General features: G+C 26.2%; 1 protein-coding gene across 2 annotated transcripts in view; it reads right to left on the bottom strand.

The window, feature by feature from the left end:
* LOC114121273 (potassium voltage-gated channel protein Shaw-like) overlaps positions 1–22,409 on the bottom strand; it is a 181,581-nt gene that overhangs the window by 116,515 nt on the left and 42,657 nt on the right. The window lies entirely within an intron of this gene.

Raw genomic sequence — 22,409 nt, 5'->3', positions numbered from 1 at the left:
AAAATCTTTCTTTTTTTTTTTTGAAACTTTGCAGTATGAAAATTGTCGAGTGCATCATGAATATTTATGAATAGTTTATCAGCATCATGTTTCCATTAGAGTTACTTCAATTCATTTGAAATTATTCAAAAACGTCTACTCAAGTTACAATTCAGACTTTATTTATTCACTTTAATCTTAATGCAACCGATGAACCAATTTATAAAATAAATAAAGCAAATAATTATACAATTAAAATATATTGTTTGGGTTTCCATCAAAAAGCTTCATCGGAGCCGAAGAAAATACTATAAAAGTTCAACAGACCGTGCAACGAATAAAACGCTCTTTTTATTTTTCAAGGAACTAAATGGTACCTATATAAATTCATAATATAATAATAATAAACGAAATTGTCTTTGACTACAAAATGCATTTTCAATCATTTCCTTCCCCATCAAGTACCAAAATATATGTTCACACACGACCGACATAGGTATGCCCAGTAATGACGATAGTATTTTAAATCGTGTAGTTCCATAATATTTCAAGTAAAAGATTTTTGTAGTACATATAAATATACCATATATAACGGATCCTAAATCGTATTATATTAGATAAGAGCGTACATCAATTCAGAGTTATTTAAACTATTTAATACTACTGAATAATATTCTAGTAAAAATAAAATATGTATATTAATAAATTATGATGCAATCATTTTTGTTTTATTTGTGTATATACTTACCATAAATTATTTGTACGCTATTATCCGGTGTCCAAAAATATTTAGTTTAAAATTCTTTTCAAAAAAATACATTTTGGAACGAACCTTTTTCGTTATTTGCAGAAACAAGCTATACGTAAATCTAGGGACTGGATTTTTAGTGGAAATGTCGTATTAAATAGAAAAGTGAATAAATGTATATACCTAATATTGTTATTGAATAATTTATTTTTATTCTTATAATATAAGTTATATTATGTTCTATGAAAAAAAAAATATGCACTTAATTTTATACGTAGCTCTGAAAAAGTGAAAAGTAATTTCAAATTTGATTAATAATAATTAATACGTACTGAATTTTAACCTCTAATACTGCGAATTGAGATTTAAAACTATTGAATAAATAATAACATTGACTAATTTTTCCAAGTAACACACTATAGATATTCATCTACTTTTAACGAGGTTAGAGTTTAAACATTATACTGAGAACGATGATAGCATAACACGGTAATTCTTTTAATGCATTTTAGTCTTAGGTTTGGCGTGCACAAATGTTGTTAAGCGCATTATACTATAGAATAAATCTGCACATTAAATTATTCCTACACTAAATCCTGTACAATCGTATATACCTAATAAACTAATTTATAGTAATTTTACTACAATCGAATATAACGCTAAAAGTACTTTAATGATTCAATTGTACTCTCTACAACTGAATTAAATGCCAATTTTCAAAACAAATACTAAAGACCAATATAGTGTACGATCAGTGTAAAATATTTCAACATCAATAATTGCCAACTTTGAAAATTAAACTTGTTATGCTTTTGTTTATCGTTTCATTAATAAAACGTTTTGGCGGTATAGCTAATTAATTAACCCATAATGGATTCTGAATAATGGCACTTAAGAGTTAAGAGATACGAAAATGTTTGCTCTTTGTGTTTGGCACATCCTAATTTATTTTTGTAAGCATTATAATCGTGCTAATTATTCTAATTGCTTTATTTTTAAACTTATAAGCTTAGACAATCTGTACACGTTTTTACGTTGCTCAAATTTTATTTAAGATATTAGCAGTGTTAAATTGTCTAACCGCTAAGAACCATTACGCGTCATAATATCTTCCTTAATGAACAAACACATAATAATATTATACAATGTAAATGATGATTAATTGCGTTGGATTAGGATAATACAGTGCGCATTATCTGTTGTTCATACACCTTTTATGAATTTTATATAAAATAAAAATTATATTTGAAGTCTACCCAACATTATTTTGTTTATATAGGTTAGGTACCTTCGCCAACTATGATTTATGAATGAATGCTATTTAACAATTTTGTATATTATTTTTTGAAACCGTTATTAAAAATATCTAGAAATGTGATTCCATTCATATATTGGTTAGTATTGGTAAGTAATTAAATGTTTTAAAGTATTTTACTTATTTGCATGAACCGTTAGACGCAATATTGTCTCGTCATATTATTAATTTATAATTTAATATGAAACTGTATATTATGCGTGTAATTGTTGCATTTTATCCGCTTCAAAAATGTAAGGCGACAATAATATTATGATAATATTTTCAATTTTGAAGTTAGATTTAAAATGGAAATGATTACATTTAAAAATGATTTAGAGAGCATTGAGTTATAAAAATAGATGGATTTTATTTTATTATCACTTAATCAGTTATTGAAATGAGAATATAATAAGCTGTAAAATAAGTTTAATTTTCTTCTTTCTCAGTAAATGACAAATTACCATAAATAGATAAACCAATTAATTTTGTCTTACGGTTTTAAAATTGATTTAAAAAATAGTTTATTTTTTAGACATAAGCAGTGACAAAAGTTAAAAGTATGTTTATAATTTATAAAATAAATTTAAAAAGGATATCTTACAACTAAGTTAGGTCTCATCTGGTAGAATATTATAATAATAGAACCATAAGTATAATATTAGCAATTAATTATCTTTGCTTACCACATACCAGTTACCTTGAAATAAGATTTAACAGAGGTCTTATTCGTATTAATTTGCTATCAACATTTTCTAAACAAATTTATTATTACTGAGATTTCCTCGTTATTTTTTTTCCTATCTGTACATTTAAAGTATAGAAATTGCTTTTCTAAAATATATTAAATTTAGATTATCCAGTAAATAGTATAGTGCTATTTAAATATATATATATATATATTATATATAAATCCAATTATAATTTCTCATTTTACATTTCACAAATAATATAAAATTCAATTAAAGTACTTAATTTTGCATAATATCAATCACTGGAGTTAGTACCTTAATTACCTCTCAAGTAAATTAATATCATGAATGAGTGGAATCAAAACAAGATGCGTGGAAGAGATTTTGATACTTAAAACTCTTCAACGGCTATTTAATTTGATTTCAAATTTTAAGGTTGTGAAATATTTTGTGCTGGCTTACAAAAAAACTAGAAAAAACCTAAAAAAATTTTTAATTTAAAAACCAATGGATTTCTAAAAAAAAATGAATATAAACGATTCATTTATACATTTAACTAAAAACTAAATCCATTAGTTGGATTAATTACTTTTAATTTAACTGATTCGTAGAAACTAGAGATAATTACATGTTGCGTTTTATTTTTGAAGAAGACAGTAAACTAATATATTTATATATGTATATAATATACTTCCATCAGTTCAATCGATCACTTACATGACAGTTAATTTGATTTTATTAAAACATATTTATAATACATCAGAAACCTTTTTGTCAATCATATGAATATGTCATCAAAACTTTTCTAATAAATACTACCTACAAGAGATTAAAATAAAATGATTTAAAAAATAAATAGTTCTATTTATCATAAATTCCATATTATATTATGACGGTGCTTACTTATAATTGATATTACTTTATTTTCGAATTACTATTTTACATGTCTTTATTATATGAGTAATAACATTCTTAAAGTTTTTATAAATCCAAAAACAAAAATAGTCAATTCAACATCGTCTGCAGATCGTGCAATATGCATACATATACGTTTTAAGATAATTGATTTAGCCTTACAATTACTTTAATATAATTCTACGTTTGACTAAAATATAATGCGCAAACAATATTAGATATTCGTTTATCAATAATTTTAGATTTATAAACAGACTTAAAGTTACTAGGGTTGAATAGTTTTGTGTGCTTATACTTTTTAAAAGTCTTACCAAAAAAGTTAAAATTTATTTTGCAGTGTAAAAATATTTACTCTCCGAGGATTAGAGTGTCATCATTTTATATTTTAGTTTTTTTTTTTTTGCTTTAAAATATTTTACTTAAAAATAGTGAATTTCGCCCACCACCACATTTTAAAAACAATATGGTTCTGTTGTTATTTACAATTTTAGTAAAAAATACATACATATATATATATATATATATTGGTGGGCTACTAGTTTATACACAAAATATTGTAATAATTGTGTTTAAAGACTTGAAAAAGATAATTTTAATATTATATTATCTTTTATTTTAATTTTAAAAATACCATATGTATAAAGATTAATCAAGATTTCAGTGTTTTGCGCCACATGTAAAACTATATACTTGTAATGGGTTGTAGCCAGTAGGTTATATTATCTTAATACACGAATAGTTTGACTTATAAATTATATAATAAATATTAATGAATACGTACGGGTCAGTCGAATTCAACAAAATTCTAGATTAAATTCTCAACCATTATTTTAGCAATAGAAAATTACGTTATAACAACGGTGTTCGTGCGTTATGTAAAACGCATTTTAATCCACTCTTACTACATTGTTGTTAAATGGATATTTATATATTTTTTATAGCATTGAAATTAGTTTTCGGTACTAAAACTTGGTATTCATCGTTCGAAAGTGCCACGCACCAACCTATTATTATTATTAGAACTATTCATGGTTTACAACGTATAATATTTGTTACGTTGCAGGTATTTCGTTCTGGCCATAACACAACAATAATAATAATATCGTGTGCAAAACGTTATTTTCAAGTCGGGTTACCGCCCGGACACCGCACCTTACACCGATGTAATTAATGTTTCTAATGTGTTAAAGAAACAAGGAAAACGCCGTTTCCACGAAGATATTTACCCTGAAATTCTCAGTATACGCTTAAATTATATTCTATATAGAAACGTTGAATAATATTACGAAAGCGACAAAAATTCCGACAGACAAACTTCGCCTCTAAAACTTTCAGACTTCACAGTCTGATGTTTCAACATCGCGTGTACAAATGCTTTTGCTCATCAAAGACGTTACAACCTAAGACTATGGTATTTGTGAATGATTGTACATAAACGACGTTATACTATGATGATTTAATAATAATATAATCTAAAAATTAGTAAACTTAATACTATTTCGGTCATTTCATTAAAGGCCTAGACGACAAATTTCGGTCGAGAATATGAAATTCAGCAGATTATATTAAAAATATATGTTTTGAGATACCTGTACTTGTATTGTATATGATTATATTGATGTTTTATTTTTTATTTTATTTTGTCGTAGTATTTTTTGTGTCGCTTTTCGGAAAGTTTTTATAGGTTGTTCATAATCATTGTATGTGTTAGATTTCTTGTTCCGTACGGAATTTTGATTCTGATTTATAGTTAGGGTCTTATTTTGTATCGCATATGTTCTTCAATATTAATATCAGTCGCTAAATCCTATAACAGCTGATACGCGAACAATATAATAATTAATGTAATTAATGGTGACGGGTCCGAAATTGCCGAAACTCTAAGATGTCATAGAAACTAATATAATTAGTAAAGAAATATTTTTTTTTAATATTGCAATTCTCTAAAAAAAAAAAAAAGATTAAAAAATATGAGAATTTAACCTTTTCAGTGCCCATGACGCACCGGTGCGTTATTACAAAACACCATCCATACGCCCATGACGCACCCGTGCGTTTCATATGATTGTTCATTATATAATATTGATAAGAACATTTGAATGGTACTGCCATCTAGTGCTCGTCTTTGCGAATTAAGTGGTTTTTTTTTTTTTTTTTTATCACAATATTTAAAGAAGTTATGAGAAGATAATCATATTTTTCTTATCAGGGGTTCTCAAAATTTTGTTTTTATAAAAGATGTTTGCTTATTATTTATACTAAAAAACGATATTGTAATTTAGGAAACCCTGGCTCATCAACATATATTAGCTAATTACTTAGAAATTAATTGGTGAATATTTTTTTTTTTTTTATGGAACTAGTTTATTCAGTGAGTATAAAATTATCAAATGGGTTGAAGATAAAAAAAAAAATAAAAAAAACCTGGGCCTGTGGTTGTGCCATTGCAAAATGTGTCTGGGCACTGAAAAGGTTAAAAATAAAATACTAAAATATACTTTAAGTAGGAAAAGTCCAATATAAGAAGCCTTCAAATAATATGTTTTTATTTTGTTTTTGCGAAATATTGATTATCCTCCAGGAAATAATAGCCGATCTTTGGTAACATGTTTAATGCATTTTTTTTTTTTTTTTTTTGTAATCTTAATAATCTTAATTAAACAATCAACAATGATATTTATAAAATATAAGCTTATGTAAGTTATCTTTAATAACCTATTTTGAATTGGTATTAATATTTATTTTAATCTTAAAATTTAAATTTTATTTGGTATTTCATTAAAACTATCCGACTTAAATGATATTAAAAAACACGGGTTAGGGTATTTCTCTTTTAATGGTCAGTAAAGTAAACATTTGTTTAGTTGTACCTACCTCTTATCGGGTACTATAGGTACCAACTTCGAATGTCGGCTGCTGTCCTGTTGTATTAGCGTAGGTAAAATAATAGAAATAAATTAAAAACAAATACGTTTTATCCCGTTTGCAATTTTATACGTTTGCGTATATATATTCAACGAAACTGTTGACTTAACCCTGGCTAGATTATAATTTATAAAACAAACGTTCATTTTCTAACTGTATGTACCTTTGTGAGTATGTATGTGTACATTTGAGAGACATTGAGCGAGAGAGGAAAATAAATGTTTCAGTGCTATTATTGTTATTATTATATTTTTGTACATTTGGCCGTAAATCGGCTGTATTGTGTCGTTGTGTCGACCCACTCGGGTGAGTGGTTGTGCAGAAATTGTATTGGTAACTTTTTCATATTTTTCACACACCCTTTAATTTCCGTTTATGGTGGCAAAGTGAACAGGGAGTAAGCTTATTCTTTTTGTTCGTCCAGCAAAAAAAAAAAAAAAGAACGAGAAAAATTCGTCGAGTGGAAAATACGTATATATAAAATTGACGATCGAGTGAAAAAAAATATAGAATACGAACGCTGTTTGCCAGGCGTTATTATTACAAAAACTCTATTCCATAATGCTATGGTCTATGTTTGCTAGCAACAATATTGACTAGTCTTGATGGATGAATGAGGCGAACTACGGTAGTGGAATCATTGCACTCGCGAGTACACCGAATATTATATATACTATTTGCAAGTTCACTGCTGTCTTCATTATATTATTACTATAATGTTTGCAGTCTTCTTCTACACCATGACTTTTTCATTTGTATTGACGTGGACTCTATTCGTTTTATATAAAAAAAAAAGTCCTCGACGCTTGAGCGTTATACCTACCAATTTGTCTGTTCCGGACATTTTGTCGGCGAGAAACGCGCGGAGATTGATGATGACTTATTCCGAAGTAATTCTATGTCTAATGTTTTATACTGTTCTCCCAACGACTATGTTTGTCTTTTTCGTGAAAAATACAGACCGAATCGATTTACCACAATACATTTTGATTTCATTAATAAATGCAAAATGTGAGACCAGGGAAATAGTACGTGGAAAATAATAACGAACTACATAATATAATATAATAGCGTATCCAGCGTATTGAAAAAGTTATATTTTCCTAGACACTGCAGTACAATTTGCTATGCAATATTATTCTCTTTACAGTGATATAAGCATATACTCGTCATATGCTTGAATAGTTTTTGAGAAAACGTAATGCAAAAAAGAAAAACGCATTTACCCATTTTCACAGACTTATATTATATAATATGAACTTGAAAATTTTATAAAGTATAGTCATAAAATAAATGACATACTAAGAGGTAGATAATTGTGATTTGTAAGTATATAAATTGTGGTATATAAGGTAAATAATCAAGCTAAGTTCGAAAAATGTGTATATATTTTAGTTTATTTAGTAAGTGCATTTATATATATATATATATATATGTATATATTTTTATTTCACAAAACAAATTCAAATGAAATAATAATCGATTATTAGATGTTCTATAGTTCATTTATATTTTTACATTAATACCCATGTTCCAACAACATACAAGTACATCATCTAAAGTAATAAACTTATTTTATACAAACTGCCCCCCCCCCCCTGTGATACAGTTATAATAGATTATTCCTTTAAACGATACTGAAGCAAATAGTCATAAAATCACAATATAACTCATATAACATCAAAATATAATTGATTAAACCATTACATATGCACCAGAAGCAAGTTAATAATTATATGTTAAACATGAAACTATATTGTTATTATAAAATATATACTAAAACGATTAAAAAATAAACTTTTTAACAACAGATTGTCATAAAAATATTAATAACAGGCAATTAGAAGTTTTAATTTTAAATAATAAACCTACGTATATGCAGTTTTTTCTATGATATTATGTATGATTTTCATACATTTATTTTACATACGTATATATTTTTTACCAAGTGTTAACAATATAACAATATCAAAATATAAAATATTTTATGAACCAGCGTTATAAATATTGAAATATAGTACAAACATTTATGTCCAGATATTTACCTAACCCCTTCTAAAAATAAACTGAAAGGAAACTTTAAGTGCCTTAGTCGGATGTATTCATATAATAAAAAAAATTAAGGGTTTGAATAATAAAGATGTATAGTAGAAATACATATTCATTAAATTCTGATAAATCCATTAAGAAAATAATATTTTGCATATAGGATATAAAAATTGAAATATTTGTTGTATTTTTTTTCTCCAATCCCGAAAGGAAAATTTCCAATGCGTGACAAAAATCTTTGAATACCCAACTTCCTAGGTCACGTGGCCATCAATAATATTTTGACTGGACCGATTTGAACTTTATAAACTATTCTTATCCATATTTTGTATAATCTGGCGAAAATCACAAAATATCATGAATATAATAAAATCAGTGATAACAAATTATTAAAACATCTTGTTAAGATTGGTATATTTTATTAAAATTATCATAATACTAATAAAGATGAACATTTGAATTAAATAATTTGAAATAAATATATTCAAAAAAAAAGATATTCAAATGGGTATTTTTTTGCTGTAAATAAGGTAGATTGCAATCATGTGTGTGTTTAATTTTAATTCAATGATATATCATTGTATACGAAAAACGGTTCTAAGTGGAGACGGCGCTTATTTGATTTAGTTTTATTTAAATAATTTATTTTACTTTTAGTATTAGGTACAATATACATGTATTTAATTTTGAATTTAGTATATAATTTGTATTTAATTATTATAATAATATATATTTATATCATACTAGTAGTCACCCACGTGCTCCGCCTCCGTAGATAGTTGTTTGAAAATTTTGTGGATGTTTCTTTGTCTTTTATTGATTTCGTTCATAAAATTCTATTGAGTGTACATACCTTATATCTACGCTAAATAATAATAATTTAAGGTGTTTATAAATTCTCATAAATATACTTCTAGATAGTAAAAATAATTTTTTTCTCACATTAATATCATTATTCTAACACCCGAAAATATATTATATAATAATATTATAACGTCGTTAAAATGAATAAAAATAATAATGGTTATTAAACAACAACATTGGGCAAGGCATTTTGTGGGTTAGTCATATACTCATACAGCCAATCAGCGCGCTACTGACTTATTATACTACTTTTCTATTGGTTATTATTATTATATTGAATGCATTTTAACTTATCTTAATTACTCGAGTCTCAAGATTGAGCAAGTCAGTCGTAGTTAGAACGCAGTGATCTGTACTTCAAGCCCTACAGGACCGTTGTCACATCTCATACACGTCGACAATAATAATGGATTCATCATCGATTCTATATAAACATTCTGAGGTGGATCGTGGGCGATTGTTTAATTATAGGTACGTTTTAAACAATTATTTTAATATATCATAATCTATAATATTAAAGCAAGTCCCAATTTTTTGTCACTCATACAAATCTACACCGTTCAACGTATTGTTACCAAATTTTTTACTATTATACCTAACAGTTTGCTGGAGATTTAAGTACTGCTTTTGTTAGGGAACATATCCAATATTTTAACATTTTCAGATTTTCACAAAAATATGTTTTTTTTTTTTTTATTTATATCTAAAAACACTATTTGGTGTGAAAACGAAACATATCTACGTGTTCCTATAGTAACAGTATTATTATTTCATTTATTTCGAGAAGGGAATGAAAAATGATTATCATTTTATTTTTTACTGTTTTAATTATTCTAATATATTATTATACATAATACATATTATACGTCAAAATTCAAATTTTACAAGAGAAGCACAAATCTTATTTTGTGTAACTCATTATGTTAAAAATAAATGAAATAAAAGTGCACATACTGTTACTATGGAAACACATAGATATGTTTCGTTTTCACACCAAATAGTGTGTTTAAATACAAATTATACGTATTTTTGCAAAAATCTGAAAATTTCAAAATGATGGACATGTTCCCTAACATAAGTGCTACTAAAATATTCTGCGAACTGTCAGGTATAACAATAAAAAACTTTTTGACGATCCATTGAACGGTGTGGATTTATATACGTAACAAAAAATTTGGACTTGCTTTTATAGTGTAATACAATATAGATTATATCAATGTACAAAACAAACATTTTTTATGAATTTTATAACTACAAAATAATTTGTACATTTTTGAGATTTTGTCGAATTTTTTCAAAACTTTAAGAGTTTATAAAAAAATATTGGGACTTCCTATTGACTTTAATTATTTTTTAATTGAGGAATCAATAACTTATGAGTAGTACCGTATAATTATTTTTTAAGTATATCTACTCAGCAAATAATGTTAACTGACATTTATAGTGAAAAAAATTTATTGCTTGCCTAAAAATTAGCTCAAAAATAGTTAAAATATTTTTAAAATGTTGTCATATAATGAAAAATATAATATAAAAATTTGGTGAAAATGTAAGTATCTACAGTCATTAGTTCTTAAATTATACAAAAGGCACAACATTTAATTTAAGTAAAAATTCTTGTGTTCCCCTTTAAAAAAAAAGTACGGGGAATTTTTTATTTTGACCTTTAAAGTACAAATTAACATAATTTTCCACCAGAGACCACCCCAATTTTTTAAAATCAATGTATTTTATCGAATACATATAAGTTATCGTATACACAAACACACATGAAAAAACATACACATCTTATAAAATCAATACATTCATCACTTTGCTTAGAATCTAAAAGTGGGATAGTGGTAACCAATTCTGCTGTACAATGTGCAGTGTACATATTAGGTGTCAAATGTACCTCGTCATTCAGTTAGTCACTATAAAGTATGCGTTAAATTGAAATTCAATAATAAATCATTGGATACAAACAACGATTCTGAGTGAAGACAGTCTGTCAGCCTATATTACTAACAGTATACTGGATGATTCTTTTATCAAAAAATACTCATTTCAAAATCTATTGACACTTTTTAAAATATTTTACTTGTATAATTTTCAGTTGAAGTAAAACAACATTAATATATATATATATATATATATTTATACCTCTAAATATTTGTTATTAAGTACCATAGTTTTTGAGTTTTTTACTTTTTTGAATAAAAACATTCTTTGTTAATTTTAAACACAGAACTTGAATATTTTTCGAAGAATCTTGAATTTTAATACATACAAATAAAAATTTAAGCTAATCGCTAATGAGTTACAAATAAGTACTTAAATTTTAAATAAACTAACACTATAATCTGGTATTGTGTGTACAAATATAAAATTATAAAATGTCAAATCCTGACAAATAAATATTTTTTAATTACAACTAAGCAACTTTTCATTTTATTTATTCATTTTTTTTTTTTAATGTTTAGTAATTTATTTACTTTAAATACTAATTTCCAAATGTATGCGGTTTATATAAATCTAGTAAATATTATCAAATTTCAAAGGCTTAAAATGAAAAAAAATGTAAAACGTTAAAATGTATCTTTCATACTTTAAAATGTGTATGAAATAGATTTTTTTTTTAAATTTTCAAATTGTATTAGTGAACATTTTTGAAAAAAAAAGTACTAAAAAAATGAATGATGTATTATATATTATTATATATTATTTCACTCATCAATTATTACTCATACATAATTGCATAAATAATTTGCAGAAACAAATAAATTATGTAAAAATTAAAAAATTAAATTATTTAATAAAAGTAATAATTGATAATTTAATTATATTAAAAAAAAAATATATCAATTATTTAGTGTTATAATTTTTAAATTAACATCAACTATAGATTATATAAATATTTTATTGTATAATATAACATATTGAATGGTTTTGAAAATTTTACTCTCAGTATTATTAAAATTAAAATTAATTACTTGTATAGTTATATCAATAATCTATATGAAATCTAATCTATTTGAAAATATTTTGAGACCAAAGTGAACGAGTTAATGATATAATTGAAAATATACATACAGCCGAATGATATACCTAGAATTTTTATCGTTATAATTATTATTATTTTTTAGAGTCGGTTCATTTGATAGTCATAGTATACAATTGCTCTTCGACCGTAGGTCAATTCAATAGTATTCAATTAGAAAAAAATATATTATTTGGAATAAATTAATAATATATACACTGTAATTATATGGCTTTTTTAGAATTGAAATATGCACACACAGTTTTATTTTCTGCGTATTTTGCTATTTTTTTTTTTAACTTTATTATAGATGTGCATCGTTAATAATATATATATTAGTATATATATATATATTACGTACACTAGCTGTCACCCGTCTGCTCAGTCCTCGTGGATAATTGTTCGCAAATTGTGTGATTGTCTCTTTGTCTTTAGTAATTTCGATCATAAAATGCTATTAAGTATAAATACCTTATACCTACGCAAAATAATAATAATTTAAGGTGCTTATAAATTCTCATAAATATACTTATAATTAATTAAACAGTTTTTTCTCACATTAATATCGTTACACTTACACCCGGGAAATATAATACATAATAATATTATAACGTCCAAATAAACCAAATATAACTAATAATAATGATTATAAATAATAACATTGAGTAAGGCATTCTGTGTATTTTATAATAATAATACATAGATTTCGGCTACCTATACTTTGCATATTGTATGTGAAAAAATAACATATTTCATATTTTTAGTTAAAAATTAAAATTTCTATCAACATTTTTCCGTGATATTTGCTCTCTTCATAGATGAGTACACATTTTTAAAAATTTGAGTTTGTTTTATGTTTTCTGAGGGAGCCCCACTTTTACCATACTGAATAGAATAGTTTTCAAGAAGTTAAAGAAAGAAATGTTGAAAAATCTGAGGAAATCTTTTATTAAAATCATAACTATAATATTGGATCACATTGGAAAACTGAAAACAAAAACCTCTAGAACAACTCACATGCAGTAAAAAAAAAAAATAAAAAAAAAAAATACTTAAGATAATTTTTTTTTGATTCTAGTCTAAACATTTTCACATTTTCTTAAAAGCTTCATTTTGTATTTCCAGTTATAATCTTCATTCAGATTTAGCAATATCCACTATAACTGAATAATAAGTAAAGCGCCATTTTATGAACTTCAATAGCTGACTAACTCATCATCTTAACCCTATTTTCAACCAACTGTCATCCAAAACTATTTCAAGGATTTGGGAATTTTAAAAAAATTCTGAAATGACATTTTGTATCATGAATACTTAATGACAAAGTACCTCAGTTTGTAATTCACTTTATCAATTGTATATTAATATTATTTCAATTAAATTTATTATTCAGCTCTTTAATAGTTTACCTAACATAGTATTATGTTTAAACACTTAATTTGATTAACAATTTCTACAGGATTTTTAAATTTATTCCTATTTGGGTTATTTCGAACAACCTATCGTATATTATACCTCTGAAGAAAATCAATAGTTCTGACTGACCAATATACCAGGAAGCTGAGAAACAAATTAGAGAAAGCTCCCATGCGATTTTCTAGTAAATGTCGTGCAGTTGCATTAAATAATATTATTATTTAACTACATCGTGTCAATATTAAATTATTATATAATACAGTCAAATTGCATTGGTTTTACACTTCTATATGGATGATTATTATTATTACTTAATCTCTACGCGAATTGTAAAAATCTTAAGTCTGTAAACACGCATGCAGTATTTTTTATAAAATCTAGGGTCGTTTAAGACCTCATTATATTGCATATGATATATATTTTTGTGAAGTGAGTCTATGGCACAGTATCTTTATGTCTATCTACAGTGACGCTATGTTTTTACATGTCTATGTGTGTGTAACCACAACTACTAGAGATTAAATCTTAGAAACACCAAAATTATATATTACGTTATATTATATATAAAGTTTATAAATCCTGGAGGGTTCTTCCTTACACAACTCCAACATTTATTTTACTAATTAAATACAACCTTACCAGACACTAACTTCATAAAAATGAAATATAACTTTATGCAATTTTCGATTTACGAAAATATAGTATATTAAATTTAATTAAGATGCACAGCTGAAGTGTCTTTAAAGTAGTACTTTCGCAAAGGAGTATTTAAACCTTACAGTTCACCATGCTTTTATTCGACTTTGATTAAGATTTAGAACATATTGATTTAGAATTTTAAATACAATTTATATATATTGTATTAAATCGTATTCGGATGATAAGCGAATTAGACAACAGATGATTGATATCACTGAAATATGTAATGCCAACATATTATACACAATATAATATCTATACAAAAAACAATTTACATTGATAAAAATAATCGATTCACCAAAAAGTCATAATATATATAGTATAATTTACACAAAAAAGTAAAACAGTTTTTTCCAGCTAAATTTTAAAATAATATATCACCACAAGCTGATGTCACATAATATCATGGCTAATAATTATCAAAAGTCTTAAATTTAAATTGACTGTACGTTTAGCACTTATAAATTAAAAAGATAATTGTCTTCGAGGATAAACTTGGTGTAGAGCTCCGGCGCGAGTCCACTGTATCGCAGCAATCGCGAACCGAGGCGTTTGTACACGGCTAACATTATTCGTCTCAGACAGCTCGTTTCTTGCATACCACCTGGTGACACCCGTGTCACCTGTATATTTTCCACCTTTGTGCACTTTCACCGTTTTGCCGTTTTACCTGCCAACCAACTCGTGTACGGCCGCATTAAGTTTCTGCCACAGCCTTTACACGCACGATTCATCCGTCCAAAACGTATTCGTATATGCTATTAAAATACGTATAATATGTTATTCCGTTGGCACGTCGCATGCTTTTGGAACATGATTTATCACACTCGTCGCCGCACGGTACTAAAATATATCTGTGCGAGTCCGGAATAAGTCTGTAATGCAACCGAAATGATTTGACGAGACGTCATGCAAAGGAATGCACATTATCCTGGAATAACCGTATGGTACCGTATAATTGACGTAGTCTATTGGTATCTACTACTACACAGCGTCATGACGCTAAAAGTAATCATTCCCACGCGGTTCACGCAAAACCACAAATACCCACTGCAAAACTGTGATTATACACTTAAGCTGAGAAAATTAATTGAAGTTTGTGACCGTGACCGTATATAATGTATTCATATATATAAATATACATAAAACCGAAGCGATTTATTCACATCTGGCTATCCGTCATTTATATTTTACGCTATAATTTAGTATATATCATAAGCTCAACTTAACGGTCGAGTTGTTACGATGTTAAGCCCGTTTCCGTACTTTAAACTCAACACTTATCCATTCATTGAGCGACTTCTGTAATATCGGTACCTTTTCATTAAACATCCAGAGTTCGTTATCGAAGCAAGTTTTGCGGTTCTTTTGCGTTCAACGCAAACTAAAATAAACGTCGCACTGTATTGAAAATGCATAATAAAATATTTATTTTATTGGCTACCAGCTGTTTCCGTGTAAGATCTTCTTCAGTCACGCATATTCGCAGTGTGTAAATATAGGAAGTACCCGAGAACTCGATTATTTAAGCACATAATTACATCATTTTTGTTCGTTTTCGTGGTCGTTACCATTGATGTTCATATATGTCAAATACAAATATAATGAATCGTGGGCCAAACATTTTGTATTTCGGATACTTATAAAACCTTTGGATAAAATCACGTTATAATTATCAATACTATCCATAGAAACCTCCTTCAAACGATTACTTTATTAATCATTTTTATATTATATAATATAATATTACAATATACATTTCATTTTAAAGTTTGACTTAATTATTAACAAAACCTAAACACAAGTAATATTTATGTAAAACGAAACGAAGCTACTGATATAAAATCGGTAAGTACGAGTAAAAAGTTTTTTCATGAATTAAAAGTGGCGTTTGTAAATTAAATAATACATACTATAATATACGTTTAAATTCTTGGAATTGAAAGCTATTTAAATTAACGAGATTTACAAATATGTATTCGTAATGAAAAAAACGCGACTACGCTGTATTGATGAATGCATCCAACGAATCAACATATATATTACGATTGACGAGTCATATGTGTACACATATAATATTATAATACTTTATGTAAAGATTGGAATTATATGTGTACTAGATATAATGATATTTAATAGACAAATTTTGTTTTAAGTCCGTTTGGTATTATTTTATTTTAATCGGATTTTATTGTCAAATACAAACAATTTAATTTATAGAGTTAGATTTATATGAGGTAGCTTATAAAGATAGACTAAGATGACATTAAAATAATAATTTAATATACTGATAAGAATCATACATTATTTTAAAAAGCCATTGACAAGAATACAATTATAGTTTATGGTATAAATACGCAAAACTAAACCAGTGAATATGATAATTTAAAATTTGTACTCAATATTTTTAATTATTTTAAAGTTAATGGATTATAATAATAATGTTACATATAATATATTAAACCATATACATCGTAGTATAGTGTAAAATAATATAAATATATTTTTTTTTTTAAACTGGTGGTTGTTATATGATTATTATAGTGACACTTTTTATAACAATTTTTTAAAGGTCTAAATGATTTTTTTTTTATAAAATTAACATTTTGTTATCATCTTCTGGATTTTGTCTGAGTTAGATGTCTATGTTGTTTCCTATGTTGAGTTGAAAATGATAAGGATTTCAAATGTGAAATTGTATTAAAATGTTTTATACATTTAAGCTATAGCATTACATAGAATTCACGCATAACTCGACATTTTATATTTAGACATTAATATTTTATTGATCGATTTTTATTTAGAAATTATAATTTATAATTATAATGACTATGGACATATTAAGAAACACAAAAAAATAAAAATAAAAATTTAATATAAAGTATAAATATTTCTTTTATAGTGTAATAAGTATATTTTAAATTTTAATAATATTACGAATGAATTTAAATGTTTTTATCGACTGGGATTAGTGACCAAATTGAGAATTCTGGAGGGTCACCATTAATAGCATACCATCTATCTAAACTATCTATTCTAATATTGTCGTTTGCGGTACCATGCAGATTTTCTTATTATTGTTATTATTATTATTATTATCACAAGTATAATATTATACCGTTTATATACGACTGCGTTTTGATTGACGTTCAAATAAAACAACAGAGTAAGGTGCAATATAATATATTACTTACATAATATATATAAAAGCATATACATCGGATACATTTTGTGAGTTTGTCACTCGTCATGCATCATAAGTAAAAATAATATTTTTTGAATGTATAAGTAAAAAATATATTAAGTATATAAATTTACATATTATACACATTTCGAAAATTTCGTTAAGGAATAATGGTTATATTATATTAAATATATTATTATACCACATTGTTTCAAAACAGAATATAGCACAAGCATAATAATATAATACTTGTGATTATTCAAAACGTTTCATTCACTATTTCAATATTGTACATATACCCGGAAAATTGTTTCTGATAAAATAAGTTTTCAATCTGATATTATAATATAATAGTTTTGCTTGATTATACCAAACTATAAATTAGAGAGTGAACAGATACGGGTTTCATCACAACGAAAATAAAGACACTTATTTATTTGAATGTTTTAATATTGTGGTTATAGTGTAGGTATCTATGCATAATTTGAAATAATCCTAAACAAAACCTTATTAGCTGTGTGTCCAAGAATTAAATAGTGCAAATTCGTGAAATTAATTGAATATAAAATTTCAAATTATTTTACTCAAAAATACATTCATACATTACCTATATGGCATAATATATATACAATATACATTATACATGTACAGGAATTGATATAAAGTATTTTATTTTTAAAGTATTTAAATACTTAATTAAATATATTTTTTGTTGTTAAAATATTGTTGTTGTATTTTAAATATTTCAATTTTTTACAGTGAAAATTATTTTTTTTAAGTAGGTACTTAAACGTTATAATAGGAAAACAAAATTGAACAAAGAATAATAAAAGCGCTTTTTACATTATTTTTTATGGGCTTTTAACGTTTATAATGTTACTGTGGTACAATTCTCTGATGAGGTTGGACTAAATATTAAGTATGTACTATTTATTTTTTTATCAATCAAAAGCTCCACCTGGAGGTATACCCACCATCATAATACGCATCTACTTGTAAGACTGTTACGAAGTATTTATTCATGGGAAAACGTAACAACACAGTATTAATGTCTAATGAGTATTTTTTTAAGAAAAATTCATTAAAAATATTATTATTAAAAAATATAACACACGCGTATTTGTTTTGGAAAGAAAAACAATATTAAAACGTTTAAAAAAGATATTTTAGTTTTTACCCTTTGTATTTGATTATTTGTTGAAAAAAAATAATAAAAAATATATTGTTATTCGAATAAATAAACGCACGGTTAAATATTCTGTTTCCCGTGTTTTCCGTGCAGCGTTTTCTAAAGTATAATAATATTATTGAATATGCTTACCTATAAATATATATAATATAATATTATATTATATTATATCATATTATGTACAATACGAAAATGACAATAGGAGAAATGATTGCGTGTAGCATTCTAAATATAACTTTTATAAAGACCGCGTCATAAAAACATGACTTCACTGCGAACCGAATTCACCAAAGTAAACAGAATATCGCGAAATGTTCATTAGAAATTAGAATTTATAGTTGCAGTATTGTTGTGTGTTACTATACTTTGTTTTCAATCAAAGTAATTACACAAGATACGACCAATACATACACGTGCCATCACCATACACACTATATATATCCATTATCCGCACTTTATATAACATATTAATTTGTACATTGTTTGTCGCAAAATCACATTCAATCACGGCCATTGTATCCACTCTCCAATGCGTTATTGAACAAAACCATCCCGCATTGTCAATAGCCCGTTGAGTTTTTATTGAATTTGCACCTAACACGGGTTTTTATATCGCTTTGATTTAAATCACTCGTCGTGCGCGGTCGTACAGAGTAAGATTATTTTTTGTTATAAATAGTTTCGCGTGTACCTATATGTGTTTAAACTCGTCAGTCGAGAAAAGAGTATTGGCAACTATAATAATGATAATATAAAAAATTATAAAAGAGGTGAAATTATGATATTATTTTTATTGGTGAACAGCACGTCAGCATCGCAGACGACATTCGGTCAGTCTAAACGTTACGATTAATATCTATTGATCGAACGACTTAATTTAAAAAATAAAAACTGTTAATTAACGATCTAATCGTTTTACTAGCGTTAATTAATACGGGTTTAGGACACGCGTCGCTGCAGTATACGCCCAACCATCGACCTCGCTAAAAATGCATCTCACCTTCGAATTCTGTGGTGAATTAATTAGACTCTGTATGTATAGGGAACTAAGTACAAACGACAAAGTTTTGGTTTTAAAGCCATTAGAAACGTCTTGTACTTTGAAGAAAATAGACTTAATTAATGTATAATATACGCTCGGCGACGAAGGCGTATTCGTTTAACTTTGGAGTGTTCCGAGTGTGCCTGGAGATAAATATATATAGTATTATACAACAATAATACAGAAGATTATGATTTATGGTGCACATCACATTATAATAGTGAATCATTTCGATTTCAAGTTCAAAAAAACTTTGATTTGGATAAACCACTATTGAATCAGTATCCACACTGCATAGGATCAAAAACCGCAGCTAAAGACAATGGTGATTTTTTTAATGGTTATAGTTTAAAAAAAAAGTATTTATTTTTTTAAATAAATAAGTTTAACCATAATAATGTAATACGTAAATATTAAAATTTAATTTTAAAATTTTTCCCAGGTATTAAATTAAATTGTATTAAATGGGTATTTAACTACTTATATTTTCTTCTGCAAATGATTTATGTCCAATTTGTGTAAGAACTGTTAAACGTTAGTTACTTGAAATTTTCAATTTGAGAACACGAATATAAAACTACGATAAAAATAATAATAAAAAAAATGTAGGTATGGTAACTATATATGTATAATATTTTAATTATTAATAACTATAAAAATAATCCTGCTATAAAATATTTATTTTATACTTCACAACGAAAACAAACTTATCGTGTTTGTAGTTTTGTACCTTAATAATCGCATATTTGTATGGTTCTGCTCCGTTATACACGGTCTATACATTTATTGAATACGTATATAATTTTATTTTAACATTGGTTCAAAGTTTATTTATATTTCACACAAAATAAATAAAATTAAAAATAAGTAAATCATAAATAAATAATAGCAATATAGTTATAAAATAAACCAAACTAAAGGTCTTGGATTATAACTTTTATAAGTCATTGGTCAAAGCTGGCAAAGCATTCTGTAAAAGAGATTACCGAGTACATAGGAAGTTCAATGAGACGGAACGTTGAACGATTGGTGCGGTGGAAGTGAAACATGTGAGGAAATCGGGGAACGAAGATCAGGTGCATTCAAGGATCCATTTAAAAGAAATATAATCAAATTGACATGTGCGTCTATATAATACTATAGGTGGAATGATATCGATTCGACTGTAACAAAAACAGAATAATGAAGTTTATTACGACTATTTTTGATTTTCGATCTATCCTATTTTGTTATTGCGACATTATTATTATTATTTATTTATTTTTTTATATATATAAAACTTTGAAGTACTTTATTTTTATTGTCACGTAAAAAAAAATAACAACAACAAACAAACAAAAAACAAAAGATTTTAATATAACATAAAATGTAGGTAATGCTGTTTTGACTTGTTAAAAACGATAATTATTATTATTAACTTATGCATAATATTATGCAATACAATTATAAGCTATAGTACTTATAATATGTTATTTATTATGAACAGTAATCAATGAATGGTTAAAAAATTGTTTGTTTGATAAATTTGCACGGAAAAAAATGTTAAGGGTCACGCGTGGTATGCAGAAAAAAAATTCCGCCAAAAATATTATGCAAAACTTTTTGTAAAAACGACAATAATTCGATTCGGCGATCGTGGTGTATAATAACTACAACGACGTAATAATATGCACAGAAGCTTTCGCAGCACAAGAAACCGCGACGTAGAAACGTCAACAACTTTTGCTCGGATTTTATCGGCAAACAATATGCGATATCAAATATACGAAACCTCCCCGAACCCAAAGCGTGTGTGTTTAGTGGTCAACAAAGAAAATTGTCGCCGTACTTTTAGTATTGTTATTGTTATTGTTATTATTATTATTATTATTATTGTTTCGTCGTCGGGTCTTTTAAACGGTGTTCTTGGACTAATCATATAGTTCGTTCCACAGTAATAATAATATTATGTTCTCCGCTGTTACACTCGCTTTTGAGCGCCAATAACTTTTGAAGGCGGTTACGCAGATTGTGAATTGTTTATTTTTAGTTTAATTTTAAAGCGATTGATTGTTTTTTTTTTCATCAATCCACAAGCAATATCTTAAAAATGTTTCTTTAAATTTTATGAACAATTAATAGAAAAACATTAAAAAAAATAATAATAATAATAATTTGACAATACTACGTAGTACCTACTTAAGATGCCAATTAGTTCAATAACAAATAATCATTATTTTGTCTACTATAAATATTATATTTGAGTGTTTGTCGTCGTCAATCATCGACACAACGTTCTATGTTGGGACTTAGAAAAACATTTCACATTAATTATATTTCATGATATAAAACAGACTTCTTTTCGAATCAGAGAAAAAATTCAACATACGTATTAATAAACGCGTGCCAATGTGT

The sequence above is a fragment of the Aphis gossypii genome, chromosome 3 (assembly GCF_020184175.1).
Source record: "Aphis gossypii isolate Hap1 chromosome 3, ASM2018417v2, whole genome shotgun sequence".
Classification (NCBI taxonomy): Eukaryota; Metazoa; Arthropoda; class Insecta; order Hemiptera; family Aphididae; genus Aphis; species Aphis gossypii.
Note: the sequence above shows the minus strand (reverse complement) of the source record. Positions and strands in the feature narration are given on the sequence as shown.